Source organism: Sinocyclocheilus rhinocerous, unplaced genomic scaffold (assembly GCF_001515625.1).
Source record: "Sinocyclocheilus rhinocerous isolate Xijiao unplaced genomic scaffold, SAMN03320098_v1.1 scaffold2348, whole genome shotgun sequence".
In the NCBI taxonomy this organism is placed as follows: domain Eukaryota; kingdom Metazoa; phylum Chordata; class Actinopteri; order Cypriniformes; family Cyprinidae; genus Sinocyclocheilus; species Sinocyclocheilus rhinocerous.
The window spans coordinates 64,404-84,130 of NW_015655583.1; the positions used below are offsets into that span (position 1 = coordinate 64,404).

Consider the following 19,727-nt stretch of genomic DNA (forward strand, 5'->3'; position numbering starts at 1 on the left):
GAGAGGAAGAATTGTATAAACTTGTTAAATCATCTAAACCAACAACATGTATGTTAGACCCTATTCCATCTAAGCTAAAAATGGTATCTGTGAGGATTTCCAGTCAGGATTTAGACCGTATCATAGTACTGAGACTGCTCTCATTAGAGTTACAAATGACCTGCTCTTATCATCTGATCATGGTTGTAGATCTCTATTAGTGCTAAGATCCACTTAGTGCTGCGTTCGACACTATTGACCACAACATTCTGTTGTTCGACCCTGCCTGTGTTTTTGACTATGTTTATTAATAAAAGCTTGCACATGGATCCGCACGCCTCTCGTCTCATCTGCCCCGTTACAGGGTGGTTGTTCTGCATGCTTAATAAACAAACTCCAGCTGGTCCAAAATGCAGCAGCTAGAGTTCTTACTAGAACCAGGAAGTATGGAGTTATATTAGCCCGGTTCTGTCAACACAGCTCTGGCTCCCTATTAAACACTGTATAGATTTTAAAATCTTGTTTATTACTTATAAAGCCTTGAATGGTTTAGCACCTCAGTATTTGAACGAGCTCTTATTGCATTATAGTCTTCCATGTCTGCTGCGTTCTCAAAACTCTGGCAATTTGATAATACCTGTTACGTTCCCTGGGAGTTGTTGTTTTTGCTTTTATTTTTCCTTGTTTCTTGTTGTGTTCTTTTCCCCCAACTCCTAGGTTTCCGCTGAGTGGATGACTCGCCGCCAATCATTATTAGGGTGTTCCATACTGCGACGAATCAGCTGACGGCCCGTGGCTTTAAAAGCTTCCGGTGCGCTCTGCCTGGGAGGCGAGGGCAGCGCAGTGAGTGCTGTTGGGGTGTGTAACGAGACTTTTTGGCTGTGCTCTGAGCGGAGAGCCTGTGTGAGCTCCCGGGCATCAGCGTGTGTGTTTTCGATTTGTTTGAGTTGTGCCTCACTCCTGTGTATTTTCTCGTTCTCAAGTTGCTCAGTATGACTTTCATGTCTTACAACTATGTGCCGAATTGATGGTGAGCTTATTGAGTTTTCTCGTTCTCTAGGTGGGAGATGAGGGTAGGTAAGCTTAGTTATAGGTTACATCTCCTGCACGTAGTGAAACCGTGTTAGATACACTAGTCAGTGGGTGAGCGCCTCTTGTGTATTTCTTTCTGTTTTAGTTAGTGTAGGGTATTTAGGGCGTCGCCGAAGCCGAAGCTTTCGTGTTTTTGTTTCACATTTTTATTTGGTTAGGATAGGTTAGTGGGTTTGGGCGTTTAGTGTAGCCTTGTTTGGTTTTGTTTCTTTGTTTTGATTTAGGCGCCACTCTATCACGTCTCTCCCTTTTTGTTGGTTTGTTTGTATTCCACTTTTTATTTTTGGCACTGTAAATATGCACGCGCGCTGCTGGTGCGTTTCTGGACAGCTACGTGAATAAGTTGCTGCCTTCTGCCATTTGTAGAATAAATTACTGCCTTTTGCCATATGCTGTCGTCCTGGCTGTTTTTTCTGCTCTCCTCTCCATTCATCGAATTCATTTGTTTTAAATGTTGCGGACCAATTCCCTAGATCTCGAAAGGACCGTAACATACCTTGAATATCAAAATCAACTACGGGCGGCAGATCCTTTTCCTATTTAGCGCCCAAACTCTGGAATAACCTACCTAACATTGTTCGGGAGGCAGACACACTCTGTCAATTTAAATCTAGATTAAAGACCCATCTCTTTAACCTGGCTTACACATAAAACACTAACACATTTCTAATATTCAAATCCATTAAAGGATTTTTAGGCTGCATTAATTAGGTCAACCGGAACCGGGAACTTGTCTCCTAGACGACCACCAGAGCAAGACCACAGAACTAGATGAGTCCACTGCACAATCTGACTTTGCTGCAGCCTGGAATTGAACTGCTGGTTTCGTCTGGCCAGGTTGGGGACACTTAATTTCCAGCAATATCGTCGACTTGATTGCACAGATACTATTTAAACTGAACTGAGCTGGATGATGACATCACTGAATTCAATGATGAACTGCCTTTAACTGAAAATTGAGTGTTTACTATTGTCATTTTGCATTATTGACACTATTTTCCTAATTAATGCTGTACAGTTGCTTTGACACAATCTGTATTGTTAAAAGCGCTAAAAAAAAAACTTAAAAAAGACTATGAATTGGGTTCAGAATGATAATCAAAACGTAGATGGAGTCGATCAGCACCCCAAAGCTCTTCATGGGTCGACATTTTATTCCATAATGTTACACAGTTTTGATGCTGTTTTATGTCTGATTTAGGGGTGTCCCCGACTAAGGATTTTAGTCAATCGGAATTTTCGAATCTTGCCGATAGTCGACTGATAGTCGAATCATATGTTTGAATCAAATACATTACCAAGAGTCAAGTCAAACATTCGACAGTCATAATTACTAACGTTAACACACAGAGAAAATGTGTAACGGACGATTCGCAGATACAAAAATAATGTTTTATGTTTTGATTAAAGATAGGCTAGTTAACATTAAACGTCAGTGAAACCCTAAGAATTCACAACATTTTTTTTCAACGGTGTTCTCATTATAACATGTATATGACAGTAGTTATTAATGTTCTGCATTTCTGTTTTGAGCTTCACTGAAGATGACCAGTAGAATGAAGAATTTGATAGCAGGTTTTTAATCAATGGGATTTAACTCGTCATTTATCTCATATAGAATACGCTTCGTTATTTATACAACATAACGTTAATATTACGACTTATAGGCTATCTGCAAAAAGGGCCCGAATGCACATGAACGTGTCTGCGCGGCTCTGAATGAACTCCTTTTGTTGACGCTTTCTTCACGCAACAACATGCAGAAACACGGCAACTAAACACTAAAAATTCACAGCGTTTTATTATAATAGTGTTCTCTTTATAATGTTATGTATATGACAGTCCCAGTCATAGTTATTAATATTCTGCATTGTTGTTTGTCCTGCTCCTGCTGCGCGCTGAAGAGATAATCACCATAGTACTACAATGAAGCGCTGTCACCCGTTCCAAAATGCGATCAACGCCATTTTAAAAAAAATTTAGTTTCTGCCAAAATCAGTATTGAATCTGGTCGGTATTGAAAAGTCGATTTTAAATTTTACGCGAAATGCGATACACGCCGAGTTATTTTGTCATGTTTTCTCCCTTTCTTTCCAAACCGTGGCAAACGCCAGTCTCCCTTCTCTGCAGAATGCGATATATCCGCTCAACCAATCACAGCGCACCATTCCACGCACTCTAGACAGTAATGGCGGCGCTTTGAATACACCCAGCATCCTATTTTCCTCATCTATTTTGTACTTTGTGATCAACAAACAAACTTAGGGCTGCACGATAAATCGCATGTGATTGTCATGCGCATATCTCAGTAAAGCCGGTTCTGTGAATAGTAAATCTCCATCACATGCTTTCAGATGGAGCGGCATTTAATACACAGAGCCGTAGTCGCATGTGATTGTCATGCGCATCTCGTCAGTAAAGCTGGTTCTGTGAATAGTAAATCTCCATCACGTGCTTTCAGATGGAGTGGCATTTAATACACAGAGATCACTCTGTGTATTAAATTAATAGCCGTAGATCACTGCTATATCGCGTTCATAATCGCAGATGAGTCCCATTCATGGCTTGGGCACGTGCGCCGTATGGATGATGGACGCATCCCCAAAGACCTCCTGTACGGTGAATTGGCCATGGGACACCGCCCAACGGGTCGCCCAATGCTGCGCTTAAAGGATGTCTGCAAACGCGACATGAAGCTGACTGACATCGACCCAAACAGCTGGGAACTGGTAGCCATCGACCGTGGATACTGGCTGCAGTTACGGTCTGGGTCCTCTTAGTCTGAGACAGAGACAAGACCGAGTACAAATGCGATCAATACCAAGACAAGAGACCTTCAAAAAAACTGAGAATAGTCTTGGTCAAATGCTACAACACTACCAGCAAGGCCCTGTTCTTGTGCCAATATGCATATTGCAGTTTTTTTGCCTTTGTTATGATAAGTTGTATGCAAATATCTACTCACTTGGCAGCCCTCCAAAAGATCTGTTGTTCTTGTAATATGCTAAAAGAAAGCATCTCTCCTTTGCATACATTCAAACTAAATACAGCTGAACACTGCACTCTATAAGATCAAACACTCTCTAAGCAGGGGCGATTCTATGATTTTCATTTTAGGGGGGCTCAGCCCCCAAATGGCAACGTGATCGTTTCATGAAGTATGCGGTTTCATTTTTGCTGGAGGAAACAGCTGTAGTGTGATGAGGAAACGCAGCGAAATTTTACAGTAGATGGGGAACCGATTGCTCCCCCATGATATTTTGTAAACTGTATTTATGACAAAGAACTGTACAGTTGCAGATATTATAACAATCTATCGATAAACACACACCTTGCCCTCTGTTTCTCGCTCTGCGCCGCCGCAGTCTGCTTATTGAAGAACGCGCTGAAAGACGGGAGGAGCCGAAGTCTGCCGCTGTTTTCATATGAAATTTAAAGGGGACTGAGGCGATCACGAATTCATGTACAGTTTATGGAGCTGATCGCAAAATTTTTAGGGGGGCTGAGTAGTCATTTTAGGGGGGCTATAGCCCCCCTAAAAGTGGCCTAGCAACGCCCACGTCTCTAAGATCAAACACAAAAGAAGTGTGTGTTTATATGCCAGGCACTAAGGGACATGAGTCATTGTACTAGTAGTGTGATGCTGCTTACTTTATACTGGTTTATGAGGCAAATTGCCCCAAGCAGCCTTGGATCATTGCCTACCTGGACAGAAGGGACCATAATTCCATCTAAAGACTCCTGCTAGCATTTGCAGCAGGGAAAATTGCATATTTTCTTTGCATGCCAGCCGGAATTATGTTCCTTTTAAGCATGAGATCCCATGCTAATGCTCTTGCAAACAATTTTTTCTGTGTTGTACTGTATACACATAATTAAAAATGTAATTTAAATATTTACACTCATTTACACTTATTTACAAGACATTACATAAAGAACATAAATGCAGATACATATGTTAAGCAGTCATTCTTGAGACATGGGACAAAACAGGTCCAGCAAGGGTAACTGCTGTTAGGCTTAAAAATATAAATATTTTCAATTTTAAATGTCATGAGGGATTAATAATAGAATGTATTTAACACAATTATGGTTGTTTTTTAATGACACATGCATGTCAACATGCATGCATGCACTTGTCAACACCATCAGACATTCAATAAAATCAGGGAATATCAGGGGCAGTTGTCACTCTAAAGGACCCCCTTGCCACAGTTCACCTCTGCAGAGTACATCAGTGTCAGACAGGCTCTGCTAAGTTTTATAGTTTTAGAATATTTTAAATCCTAATATTAATATTTCTTTTGTCACAGCCATGATATGTCAACACCATCTTCCAATTTCTGAGGCAGAACCTTGATGAACAAATATATCTGTAACTTGGCACACCCTTTTAAGAGGTAAATACAGACACACACATGTTGGGTTTCCATGTTTTATGGGGACATTCCATAAATGTAATGATTTGAATATTTTACAAACCGTATTTTTTATCTCCTTACCCTACCACTACTCCTAATCCTACCTCTCACACAAAACTTTCTGGTATCTTAGATAAAAAAAATAAAAATAAAAAAAAAACTCATTCTGTATGATTTTATAAGATATTTTCCAAAAAAAAAAAAAGCCCCCACAAGGACAAGGATTTTGGATATTGCCATCTTTGTGGGGACATTTTGTCCCTATAATGTAGGGTATACCTGAACCACACACACACACGCATTTGCTTGAGGATATCTCATATATCTCTATTGTTTTTATATCAGGTTAATGACCCCTAAACCTAAACATAATCATCACAGAAATCTGTGCAAAACACTAGATTCAAACATAAACAGGATTTGGCTGATTTATAAGCCTGTTTAACCAGTGACGTAAAATCACAGTAAAGCTACCTGTTTGAAGAAGTAGAAGCTACTTTTTTAAATTTAAACTAAGAGCCCGTACACACGAACTCGCAATTTAGCTGCATACGAATACATTTTCCTGCATTTTGGGAGTCTGAAACAGCTATTTTTTGAAACCGGGTCCCAGAGTGGATAAATATCTCATCCTTCTCGACACCGTGTTTACGGAATTGTTTTTTAGAATGAGGGAAAAAAAGATTGGATAGGGAAAGCTCTGGCATCGTGTGGAATGGATGTGGCCTAAAACTAAAGCGATTTAGGGGCAATACCTCAATATTGTTTAGTTTGACTAATGCCAGAAACACACTGCACGATTTTCAAAGTTGTTGGATCGCTGTTCTTCTCACACTACACAACTGTATGGGGTACCATTTAGTTGCTGTTGTGTGCACACTACACATCGTATCAGTCACACATTAGATAACTTATAAATCTGAAAACAACACGAAATCCATATATTTTGTGAAACGATAATGGCATCACCCCACGTCTCGACCCTCTCGATGCTGTGTTTACGGAATTTATTTTTTGAACTAGGGAAAAAAAAAAGATTGGATAGGGAAAGCTCTGGCTTCGTGTGGATATGAGCTAAAACTAAAGCTATTTAGGGGCAATACCTCAATATTGTTTAGTTTGACTAATGCCAGAAACATACTGCACGATGTTTAAAGTTGTTGGATGGATCGCTGTTCTTCTCACACTACACAACTGTATGGGGTACCATTTTGTTGCTGTTGTGTGCACACTACACATCGTATCAGTCACACATTACACAACTTTTTAATAGGAGGAATCGTTGACAACTCTGTCTGGTCTACAAGCTATGTTTCACAACTAAACATACGCAAGAAGTGGTGCAGGAAATAACGTACCATTTCCACATTTCACACTGCAGGACTCACAGACAGTTCAAGATATTTAGCATGCTAAATATCTTACCAGCATCAGTGATTAATCAGCTCTTCTCTCAGACTGCATCTTTGATAATTCACACTACATCCATCCATGTGTCTTCTCCTCACGTAAACTCACCTCAGTGGCACAAAACTATGATATCGTCAACCAAGAGCTCCGTGTGATTTCCCCGTACAACTCATCATGGACCAACCTAACCTCGAATAACTGGAAGACAGAAGAACTTCGCCAGGCCCAGTGGGCTTTGTTCTTTATCAGGTTCATCTAAATTGTCACCTGAATGCATTCCACTTACACCTCTCTTCAAGAACCAGACATATTCCTTCCTCCTTCCACGGTTGTCAGTGCCCTCTAGTGGGCCCTGGATGAAGAGATTGCTGAAGCTACCACCAACAAACCAGCTCCACCGGGCAGATCATATATATAAAATTTTCAATGTCACAAGGTACAACAACGGCAAACTCCTCTACTCAGGTCTGCGCAAAGCTTTGAGACACTCCTATAGGCCTTCTGTAAATATACCTTTTCACACTACAAACAGTTACTCAGTGTCACTGCTGTTTGTCCTCAAACTGTTGGTATCAAGCTGTATATAGATCAATGTGTGCTTGACCAGTGATGAGGTTCTCAGTGTTAAATGCAGTGTTAAACCCTTTGATCCCCTTCATTTTTGGGTCGCACTTGGAACCTTCGCAGTCAAAAGTGACCTAAGCCTTCCTGGAAAACTTTTTTCCAGGAAAATCAAAGTAATATATTTCTGTTCAATAATATGTTTTTCTTTTTAATTTTTGTATTTTGAGAGAATTTTATGGTGCCAGTTAATATTTATGCAATAATTATTCATTTTCCCCATTGAAAATAATAAGTTTTTTTCCTATTTTTTATTTAGTATTTTTATTTAGTATTTTTTCAATTAATGCAGTATTTCCAGTTAAAATATAGACTAGGCCTTGAAAATTCGATTTTTGAAGGCAAATTAGTGCCCTCTGGTGGGAGAAAAAAAAACATATGTAATGCCATGGTGTAGCCACTAGGTGCCTGTATAGCTCTATATAAATTTGTATTTAATGTGATCACAATTTAATAAAAACATTGCAAGTTCTTAATTATAATGTTTTCCATGGTTATTTAAACAGCAAATAAATTATATATAGAAAGTGAGCGAAGAACATTATCACTAATCTATGGAGAGTTTAAGCACTATAAAAAAAAAAACAGTTGTTATAATAACTGAAGCTGTACGTACATCTGCACTTTGTTGTTTATGATGAGAGAATTCGCAAAATCCCAACGATTACTAATCTAAACTCCTCTGATTGGCCACTGCATCCATAAACTCAACAGAATTGTGTGTGACTGGTCATAATTCACAACGTTGCAAAAACGTGTATAAAGAAATAAGGTGCAACATAAGCAGATCTTAATGCTGCAATTGACACTAAATTCATGTTCACTTTATTCGTAACAGACGTAATAAATTTAGTTTAGTTGTGCAGGAGCATTTTTACCCCAAATCTGCATGGCCACCGGTGCTGTGGAGAATAAACAAGATAAGCTGTGACTTTGTATGCAGCCATTATTTTATTCTGTACCCATGATGGATATGTGAGATGCCCATTACACTAATGCCTTAATTGTTGCACTTGGTAAAAATAAGCTGCAAAGTGAACCAGGCTTTATACCAATAGTCAAAAGGCTGGCTGTGTGACACCAATCTACAGTTTAAAGCGGGGGTGCCCAATTCTGTTCTTGGAGATCTAGGCACTGGGCACCCCTGGTTTGAAGGGTAAGATGACACTGTATATCCGTGGAAATGTGGCTATCGCATCCAGAGACAGCTGCTGAGATCAAAGCCAGACAAACTGATCTTGGGCATCTATTCCCACAACCAGCCATCTAATTTCGCTGGCCTTGCTGAGCAATTCAAACTCTCTGCTATTATACATGCATCTGTCATCTGTCACACTTGAAAAGAGACATAGCAGGATGAATAGAGGGAAGCAACTGACTGTAATGCTCTTACACCGTATATCTAGTCACAGAACAAACCATGCATAACAATAAACGTTACAATCAAGTGCATACTCTTAATCGTAGCATAACCTCGGCCATGCAATGGTGTATCTTAACTCAGGGGTTTTCAAACCTGTCCTGGAGGACCCCCAGACCTGCACATTTTGTAAGTCTCCCTCATCTAACACACCTGATTCAACTCATTAGCTCATTAGTAGAGACAGCAAGACCTGAATTGGGTGTGTCTGATAAGGGAGACATACAAAATGTGCAGGGCTGGGGTTCCTCCAGGACAGGTTTGAAAACCCCTGTCTTAACTGATGGTAAAGATTTTTAGCAAGAGATTTTTTTGAGACTACAGAGGACTGTTATTACTTCAAGTCAATCCTCATGCATAATTTATTGTCTTAAATAAGGCACTAAACTGTAGTTGGCTCTCATTACATTTGATATTCTTACATATAGCATGCATAACCTGACTAGACAGTTAATCATACATTATGAACCAATGCCCACTTACCACAGATGAGGGTGAAACAGTGCTAAATATTTGTTATGACAGCCTTTGCCAGTTTCTCTAACTCTCTAGTTCTCATGCATTATTACTCCACCATAATTTTGGGGGCAAAATTTTAGGTTGATGGGCAATGTTTGTGTAAATATTTAAGGGCTCAAACAATGTTAACGTTTTAGGTGAGCTTAGGTTTTTGATTTTGGTTCTGTTTAACATGATACATTTCAGCTGCTTTTCCTCTGTCATGACACTAAGTGCTTGTCTTAAGTTAGAGAAACACAAGAACCAGTCATTGTGCATAGTAATTTCAGCAAGTTTTTTCTGAAGTATTTCTAAGTAGCTAAAAATAAAACAGTATTAAAAAAATGTCATACTTTATTTTAAGGTCCAATTCCCACTATTAACTATTAACTATGACTTTTGCCTCAATAAACTCCCAATTTTCTGCTTATTAATAATTAGTAAGGTAGTTGTTAAGTTTAGATGTGGGGTAGGATTAAGGGATCTAAAACATGGTCATGCAGAATAAGGCATTAATATGTGCTTGATAAGCCTACTAATAAACAGTGAATATGCTAATAATTTTCATGCTAATAAGAAACTAGTTAATAGTAAGATTTGGTCCTTAAAATAAAGTGTAACCAAAACAAAAAATTAAAGGACGTGGTCATAGGGGATGAAAAATACCAAGCCTTGATGATGTCGAGAAGAGGAACAAGTTTTTACATTTTGATATAATATTACAAAGACATTTCACAATTTACAAAAACACAGTAACATGCACTGATAAATCATGAACAATAAGACCAAGAATGTGTATTGATAAATAAACAGGGTCAGAAAGTACATTTTAATTCAATCTGAATATAATACTTAGGTTAGAGGTTTAGAAGAAACCCCAATTAGAATATTTCATTCCAATATAGTCCTGCCAGGCATGTACTGTAATTCATTGCCTCCCTCCAACAAGAAAATACTTGATCATAGGTGTGGTACTTTGTGAAGGATGTGACAGGAAACATTGTTGGGCATAACTGGGTGTACTATGTACATATGGTACACCCAGTTACCAAGCAGTTTCTATAGGTGTGGAAGAAAAGCAGCTTTATGTATGTCTACATGGTGTCTACATTATGTATGGTTAAACACACCTATTAATATGCTATTAAAAATTGTTGTCACGTCCTCACTTTGTTGCATATTTAAGTCAGTGTGTGGTGTCCAGTTATCATCTTGGAAATAAAATTATCATTTTGCATTTTTAATTGCCTACTATTTTGTGTATAAACATTTTAATTCTTGACAGTCGGATTCCAATTATTAGAAATTATCAAGAAAAAAGTTATGGCAAATACCACTTCCATTGCTACAGTAAGCATTAATGTGTGCACACCAGAAAAAAAGAAATTTATATGTATTTGGAATGACATGAAGGTGACTAAATGATGACAGAATTTTTCATGACGGGTGAGCTATTCTTTTAACAACTTGTTTTAAGAGCTTGTGGTAGGTCTGTCTTAAAGGGTTTATACGTTCTACCTAAACATTTAATTAAACTGTTCTAGAAGTAAACCATTCCTTGAGGTATTTCTCAGTGTTCCATAAGGTACCATTTACAGTGTGAATAACTGTAGTATGTCCAATGGTAAATTTATGATGTACTATCTCATAATGGGTATACCACATAGTAGGTCATGTTTTTCAGCAGTTTTGTTCCTTCCCTGTTAATTTCCTTGCTGGATGACTAAATATTGTTCTTAGTGTGACAGTGAAATATTAATGTCATCCTTGATTGACAGGTCTCACTACACTCTGTGGAAAACTCTCTCCTTTCAAATTGCTTTGATTTCAAATAACACTGGACATGTGAGACTTGAAATTAATCCTCCCTTATGATACCTTTTTTTCATATTTATGTTGACAGCTAATATCAGCAACCGATACAGACAGCAGCCTGGTACAGATCCATATTGCCATAACTGTGAGTGACATATTGCTTATATACAATAGCCATTATACAAGCATAATAAATTTGTAGACAAGCAAACAATTCAGTCAAAAGTACAAAGGCAGCGCTCTAGTACAGCATTAAACAAACAACAGATTCATGAGACCATAGATTGCCTGTTAGACATATCCAAAACAAATGATATCTCCATAACCACTACAGAGACATCAGAGCAAGCAACAAATGTCAGAAGGACTTGTTAAGATAAGGCTTTCCTTGGCAGGGTACAAGAGCGCTGACTGCCCGATGATCACCTGGACCTCACAACTCCGAAAACATGCGAGCAAAGTTTTAAAAAGGTGCAATCTTTATAAATAAACCATAGATTTGAAGTGTAAAAAACGACATTCTTGTCTAATATATATATATATATATATATATATATATATAAAGATTGCACCAACATTTACATTACGTTTACATTTATTTCCATCAAGGGTTGTAACAATTTTTGGTCAAGATCACACAACTCTGTAAAGTCTAGTCCAGCTCATCCTAAAGACTTTCAATGCGGTTGAGGTGGCCAAGTCAGGTGTGAAAATGATTCCCCGTGTTCCCTGAACCACTCTTTCACGATTTGAGCCAGTGAATTTTGGAACTGTCATCCTGGAATATGCCCAGGGATACAGTTTCCGACATGGTTGTTTAAGAAATGAAAAGCTACACACTGCATCAGTTAGGTTAAAAAAATATATTTTTTATTATTTGCATTATGTTATGCTTTACCATGCTTTATATTCTATAGGAGATGTGAAATTATATTCCCCCGTCTGCTGCATTTCACTTGACAGCTCAGGGATGCATTTCCCAAAAGCACTGTTAGCTAACTATAATCACAATGTCAGGGATTCATCACAGTCACTGCAGTCACCAGCCAGGATAATAGCGTCTAGTTTCTTCTTCGTGGGCAAGAAGGACAGGGGCTTGCGGCCTTGTATCGACTATCGGACTCTGAACTCCCATACGGTGAAACTGCCCTATCCACTTCCCCTGGTCCCGGCCGCCCTCGAGGAACTCCGTGGGGCCTGCATCTTCTCCAAGCTGGACCTGCGAAGCGCTTACAACCTCGTTCGAATCCGGGAGGGCGACGAGTGGAAGACGGCATTCATTACACCATCTGGCCACTATGAGTACCTTGTCATGCCGTATGGGCTAGCCAACGCCCCGTCGGTCTTCCAGGGGTTCATGAACGAGGTGTTCCGGGAGTTCCTCCACCGCTCTGTGATAGTCTATATTGACGATATACTCATTTACTCCCGGAACGTGGCCGAACATCGCCAACACGTTCAGCAGGTCCTACAGAAGTTACGTCAACACCATCTCTTCTTAAAGCTGGAGAAATGCGAATTCCATCGCCCCACGGTGCATTTCCTGGGTTACATCGTCGGCCAGGAAGGAATTCAGATGGACCAGGGGAAGGTTGATGCAGTCAAGGAGTGGCCTCTTCCCCAGACCATAAAGGAGCTTCAGCGATTTCTAGGATTTGCTAACTTCTATCGTCTATTCATCAAGGATTTCAGTTCCCACACTGCTCCTTTGACTTCCATGCTCCGAGGAAAACCCAAGTCCCTGTCCTGGACCACCAGCGCCCACGAAGCTCTCACAAAGCTCCGAAGAGCCTTCAGCACGGTCCCCATCCTCCATCATCCTGACCCGGACATGCCGTTCGTAGTGGAAGCGGATGCATCCACCACCGGCGTTGGGGCCGTGCTGTCCCAACATTATGGTGAGCCTCCTCGCCTCCAGCCTTGCGCATACTATTCTAAGAAACTGACCCCAGCGGAGCAGAATTACGACATCGGCAACCGGGAGTTGTTGGCCATCAAACTCGCCCTGGAGGAGTGGCGGCACTGGCCTACAGGGAGCAAACCATCCGTTCACAGTCATTACCGACCACAAAAATCTCCAATACCTCAGAGAAGCCAAGAGACTTAACCCACGCCAAGCCCGCTGGGCATTGTTCTTCACCAGGTTTCAGTTCACAGAGCATTGCAATAGTCCAGCCTGGATAGAACAAGAGCTTGAACAAGGAGTTGTGTTGCATGTTCTGAAAGAAAGGACCTGATCTTCCTAATGTTGTATAAAGCAAATCTGCAGGACCGGGCAGTTTTAGCAATGTGGTCTGAGAAATTCAGCTTATCATCAATCACAACTCCAAGGTTTCTAGCTGTTTTTGAAGGAGTTATGTTTGATGAGCCTAACTGGATGGTGAAATTCTGATAAAAACTTACCCGTTGTGTCTGGCCTTGCTTTATGACACACAAGTTCCATTGAACTCTATTGGTAATGACAGAACTTGTGACCATAGCTGCTTTTGGGAAAGACACCCCAGGATAGTTAGTAAAGACTAGTAAAAACTTGTGACAAAAAATGGACTAAATAAGTAGCACACTTCACTTTTAAACTGAGGAATCTATATTAACATTAAAGGGGTCATATGATGCTATTTTAAAGATCATTATTTTGTGTATTTGGTGTAACAGAATATGTTGACATGCTTTAATGTTCAAAAAACACATTATTTTTCAAATACAGTACATTATTGTAGTTCCTCTATGCCCCGCCTCTCTCAAACGTGTCGTTTTCTAGAATAAGCACCAGATTGTCATAGCAAAGTCGGAACTGACCCATTTTTTTTTTAGAAATGACCTTTGCACAGCCAGCCTTGTAGGCTACTCTTTGTAGGCTAGTCGTCCATAAAATGAGTTGCACAAATTCAAACATCTGGGTTGTGCTGTTCTGTTGTAAATAAATCTTAACCAGATCTGAATCAGCCTTCTCTTTTAGATAGAATAAATCCTTTTGTGGGAGACTTTGAGCTTTGTAACTCTGCAGATCTTATACATGCACAAATAGCTACATAACACACTAAAGAAAAGGAAAAATAGAAATCGCATCTTTTGACCCCTTTAACATTTTGACATACACAGCAGCTATATTTCACTAAGTCAGACTGTCAAATGTGCTCATGGTAAAAATGAGAAGTTGACATTGCAGGAATGGAGATAAAAGTTCACTTCCTCCCTCTCCAGCATAGATGATGTTTCCTGGCAACCTCTGGCTACAGAGACTGAATTTACAAAAGCCAAAGTTGATGGTACCAGCAGGACATCTGCCGCTTTTATATCCTCTCCTATAGTCCTGTCTATGATCATCTCAATAAACTCAAGTTCAGTCAATTCCAGTATATGCCGAGGTCTACTGCAATATTTGAAGTTAATCAATCAATTCTTCAGTTACCACCCTCTTTATTTTTTCTTTCATGGCCATTCAGTTAACCGGAAACAGCTAGAGTGTACATGTACTGTACAGTATGTCAGTGTATGCACATGCTGTAAGGTTGCCTAGTAGCCTATGTGATGTATTTGTGAATGATTCATGAACAGATCCCTGATGGGAAAAAAAAACACTTGCAAACACCTATGGCAAAAAAAAAATCCTGCGTATGTCTTTAATATTTTCAAATGAATATGTAATCCACCTTTCTTGCAAGTTTATAGATTGTTTTTTAGTCAGAGTAGGTATTTGAACAGAGAATGCAATGAAATGTTCTCTAAACAAAAATAATAAACAGCTCAGAAGCAACTGTTAATGTAACACTGTAAATGTTATATAATCTATATATAGATATATACAAATGATTATGGATGATGATGATGATCATGATGATGATAATACTAACATCATTATAATTAGGGATGCACCGATACCGATACTGGTATCCTGTACTCGTACTCGTTAAAATGCCCCGATACCAAACGCCGATACCACACAGCATGTGATAAGCGCCATATTCAGACAAAGAAACACCGACAACAGAACAACAGACAGCAGAAAGGAGTTAAGGATGTCTACTACGAAGTATATGTATGCAATGAATATAATGTTAAACATTCAGTATTAACACCTGTATAGCTGATGTGCGCGAGCTAGCAGCCTGTGTGAAATGCGCTAGGCTGTACTACTGTCCTCTCCTTCTGCATCAGTACAAGCGTTGTTGCGCATGTTTTGCTTGCTTGAGTGTTTCTGCATTATATGAGTGGCTTCGGAATATAAATCGCAGCACGTTTCAGATGAAAAAACGCGACTTCTATTTCTGAAAATATCACAGTTAGGAGATGTATAATGAGGGGTTCCCTGCATTATTACAGCAAAGTGCGTGAATACAGTACTAACCCGCTGCAATGGAGCAGGTCTAATGCTATTAAATTAAAGATGATGTACCATAGAGCAAAACAATGAACAGTGAAAGTAACATAAACTTGTAAAATACATTTTAATGAGCATAATTAAGTGTGAAAATAACCGTAGGATATACAGTGAAACCAAAAATGATTCAGAGACCAGATATAATTTTTGATATTTTTTTACTAGTGGGTGCAGGACACTATAGTTCATTTATGTAAGTGAGGATATGTACACATGCAATACAAATATCGGTATCGGTACTCAGTATCGGCAAGTACCAAAAATAAAAGTATCGGTATCGGGCGAGTACTGGAAAAAGTGGTATCGGTGCATCCCTAATTATAATAATATATATTTGCAGGTTAAATTCTATTATAAAAATTCTAACATTCATTTGAAGCACAGCTGTGAAGCACACTTTAATTTAGAGCGAGAAATACAGGCTTATTGTTTCAGAGATATGTGACTGTGCTCACGGTTGATTGGCCCAATATCTGTTTGTGATTTGTGATTGAAAACATAACCTGCCCTAAAGCAGGTTAGCCATGAAGCAACTCTGTCTGCTATGGTGCACTATGGCTGTAGAATTTAGTAAAATCATATTCATCTTCATGGTAAAGAAAATACAGATGTATTGTATTGCTATGTTCAACTCGTCAGATACCCTCAGTCAATATGTGGACAAGTCAGGCTTCTACTCTTTTACCCCTGGAAAAACTAACTTATGATCTGCATCAAAGATCAGATGTTTTCTGGCGCACTTGGTCTTCTCTGTGGAACTTTCTTGAAGTTACTCAGTAACTAATAAATCCTCTCAATTCCTTGGTCTATAAAATATCCCTGTTATTTATTTACTCAGATATGCCCCGTTTTATTATTATTATTATTATTATTATTTATTTTATTCATATATTTGTTTACTGCATTTTATGTTTGAACATGTATATCTAAAGATAAAAGTAACCTTATATTTGGTTGTACGTGCTGTTATGAGATACCATTGCCTGTTGTGTTTTTGTAAAAAAAAAAGAAAAAAGAAAAGAAAAAAAGGGGAAAATACAGAATTACATTAGACTCACACTTACCTGGACAGATGGTTAAACCCACTTTGTACTACAGGCCACAAGAGATTTTGGGGCGGGACTACTGTTTGGCTGACCAGTGGCAGTTGGGGGAGTAATTGGGAAACCTGTTTAAAAACAATTTGAAATCATTATTTTTGCACTTTCATTTGGTCCCACCAAAATGCAGATTACACACTTCACCTTCAACTGCATTCAAGTTACCTTTTCAATACAAATACATAACTTTTTTATTTTTATTTTTGCATTATTTTTGGATTAGTTACTTGTAGCGGCGCATTCAATCAATAAGAAACATTATGAACATAACCATTAAATCCCACACCCATTAAAGAAGATTTTGGGGTTCTCATTGGTTTGTTGGCATGTGGGTGATTTCATGCACAAGAAAAGCTGTCCACAAATTGCTTGCCTAAGTGGAAAATTGCGTTGTTGCCAGATCTCGATTACCAAATAAAAAGAATGTATTTGATGCAAAACTAACTCCACTAAAGACACCTTGCCGAATGCCACTCTTGACCAAGAAGAACATGAAAGGCTGACTTGAACATGCTAAAACAAATTTGGGTCTATAAACTCTATAAACATACACTCAAGTGTGCCACATGCTGTTTACAGAAAGTAACTGAGTGACACTGGCAGAGTTCACAAACTCTTGGAAAGTGTTAGTAAATAAACAATACTGTAGTGCAGTGTTTCCCAACCTTTTTTAACCACAGCATAGTTTTGATGAGTAAAAAATCTCACGGCACACTACTAAGCACTGAAATATAGCAAAATTGCATTGCTTCAAATGGCATATTAAAACTGGATATTATATTAAAAGTAGTATGATAAAACAACAAATTTACATAACCGCATTCGGGCGGAAACCTTGTATGTCCAAAACCACTACCACTTTCAGGAAATGTAAAAACAAACAAACAAAAATGTGTTCCCCTTCAGGAACTCGAGCTGCATCGAAACGCTACGGGAACGCCTCCAGCGTGACCACGCTCTGAATCACATGTGTAATCAGTCCAATGGATGGGCGAGACGTCACGGGCGGGGTGACGGACGGACCAGGAAGCATAAAAGCACGTGCGGTGAAACTTGCGGTGCGGTGCGCTTGTTTTCTGTCATTCAGCAAGCGCTCTGTGTGTGTCAGTGGAGTCTGCACGTTTCTCGCGGCGCCGGCCCCGCTTTCGCTGAGGCGGAGCGGCGGCTGTGCTCGTGGGGTTCGCATATGGATCCGGAGGAGGGAATGTAGACGGGCGAGTCCCTATCTTCTTCCTTACCTACCAGATCCATCGCCCGCTCTCGGGGTTCGGAAGCCCACGCTGCGGTTCTTTCCCCCCGGTGAGAGGGCTCGACGCTCCGCCTGTCTTCCTTAGATCCAGCGCTCGCTCTCGAGGCTCGGAAGCCCGAGCTGCGGTTTCTTCCCCCTCTGAGTGAGAGTTCGCTGCTATTTTCTCCGAGGAGATTGATATTTTTTGTGTGACCAAGTGGCTCACGCGCTGCCGAGGCAACGTGTGTATTACATCATTTTCAGTTTTTGATGTGAATCTTACCACACCAGACCGTGTTTACTCATTTGGTTGTTTGGCTGCATTTAATTCTGAGGAATTAAATGAGGTATTTATCTGACTATGAGAAGTTAGATATATAATTTTCGATTTTTGAAATTAATCTTACTACACCAGACCGTGTCTACTCGTCTGGTTGTTTGATTGCATTTGATTCTGAGGAATAAAATGAAGTATTTGTCTGACTATGAGAAAAATAAAAGAGTTAGATATACAGGGGCTCTTGGGATAAAAATTTCTCGAGTAAGAGCACCTGTTTACCTCTCTTCCTCTGAGGAGGTTGAGGCGGTCAGCAGGGGCTGCTGGGCGGGAGCAGTCTCAACCTACCGTGTTCAAGCTCCTCATTCTGGGGGCGTCACTTCTCGTACTCCGCAGAGTATAGAGTCACAGTGGCGCTCCCAGGCCGAAGGCTTCTAGCGGAAGGCAGTTCTGCGGACCGCCCACGGAGGTCTCTAGAGCAGCTAGTATGGCCGTCCCCTGCTGGTTCGCCGCTTCAGGGCACCGAGCTAGCCGCTCTAAGTGCACCAGAGGCCAGTCTCGTGAGACTGGTTCCCTTAGTATGTCAGTCCTGCCCTGAGCAGGCTCTGGTTCTATCAGTCGAGTCTTCCTAGCAGGTGACGCGGGCTGTCAAGCAGTTCCAGACTGCTGGGTCTGATTGCAGCCGCGTCCAACGTGGTTACTTTTGGCCTGCTGTACATGAGACCCCTACAGTGGTGGCTTAGGACCAAGGGGTTCTCCCTGAGGGGAAACCTGCTTCGCATGCTCAAGGTCATGCGGCGGTGCTTACGTGCCTTAGACATGTGAAGGAAACCTTGGTTCTTATGTCAGGGCCTGGTGCTGGGAGCTCCTGGTCGTCGCATATGCTAGCGACAGATGCATCTTTCACCAGTTGGGAGCGGTCAGGAGTGGCCGCCATCTCACGTGGCGCATAAGTTGACTGGAGATGCTGGCCGTGTTTCTAGCTTTGAAACACTTCCTCCCAGGCCTAAGAGATCGCTATGTGTTGGTGCGCACCGACAACACAGCAGTGATCTTTTATATATGTGGGGGCAGACATCCTGTCGAGGCAGGGGCCGAGGTCCGGGGAATAGATGCCTCACCCCGAGGGGTGAAGCAGACTTGGAGAGTCTTTGGCCAGGCTCAGGAGGACTTGTCTGCGACTCAGATGATATCGCACGGTCCTCTCTGGTTCTCTCTCGGACTCATCCAGCTCCACTGGGGCTGGATGCCATGGGCTAACGCCCGTTTGGTACAGTTCTGGAGTTCCTGCAGGCCTGTTTAGCCGCAGGGTTGACCCACTCCACCCTAGAGGTCTTCGTGGCGGCCATTGCGGCCTACCACGCCCCTCTCGGTGGCCATTCAGTAGGAAGACACCCTCTTCTTACACGTTTCCTCCGTGGTGCGCTGAGGCTGAGGCCTCCGGCCAGCCGTAGCGTTTCGACGCAGCGTCTCGTTCCCTTCGGG

General features: G+C 40.6%; 1 protein-coding gene across 2 annotated transcripts in view; it reads right to left on the reverse strand.

Annotated features, from left to right (window-relative positions):
• LOC107718694 (band 4.1-like protein 1) overlaps nt 1–19,727 on the reverse strand; it is a 107,027-nt gene that overhangs the window by 59,092 nt on the left and 28,208 nt on the right. For both annotated transcript variants that reach the window (XM_016525885.1, XM_016525884.1), the window contains exon 2: nt 16,702–16,805. The gene's annotated coding sequence lies outside the window, so the exon portion shown is untranslated. The remainder of the gene's footprint in view (nt 1–16,701; nt 16,806–19,727) is intronic.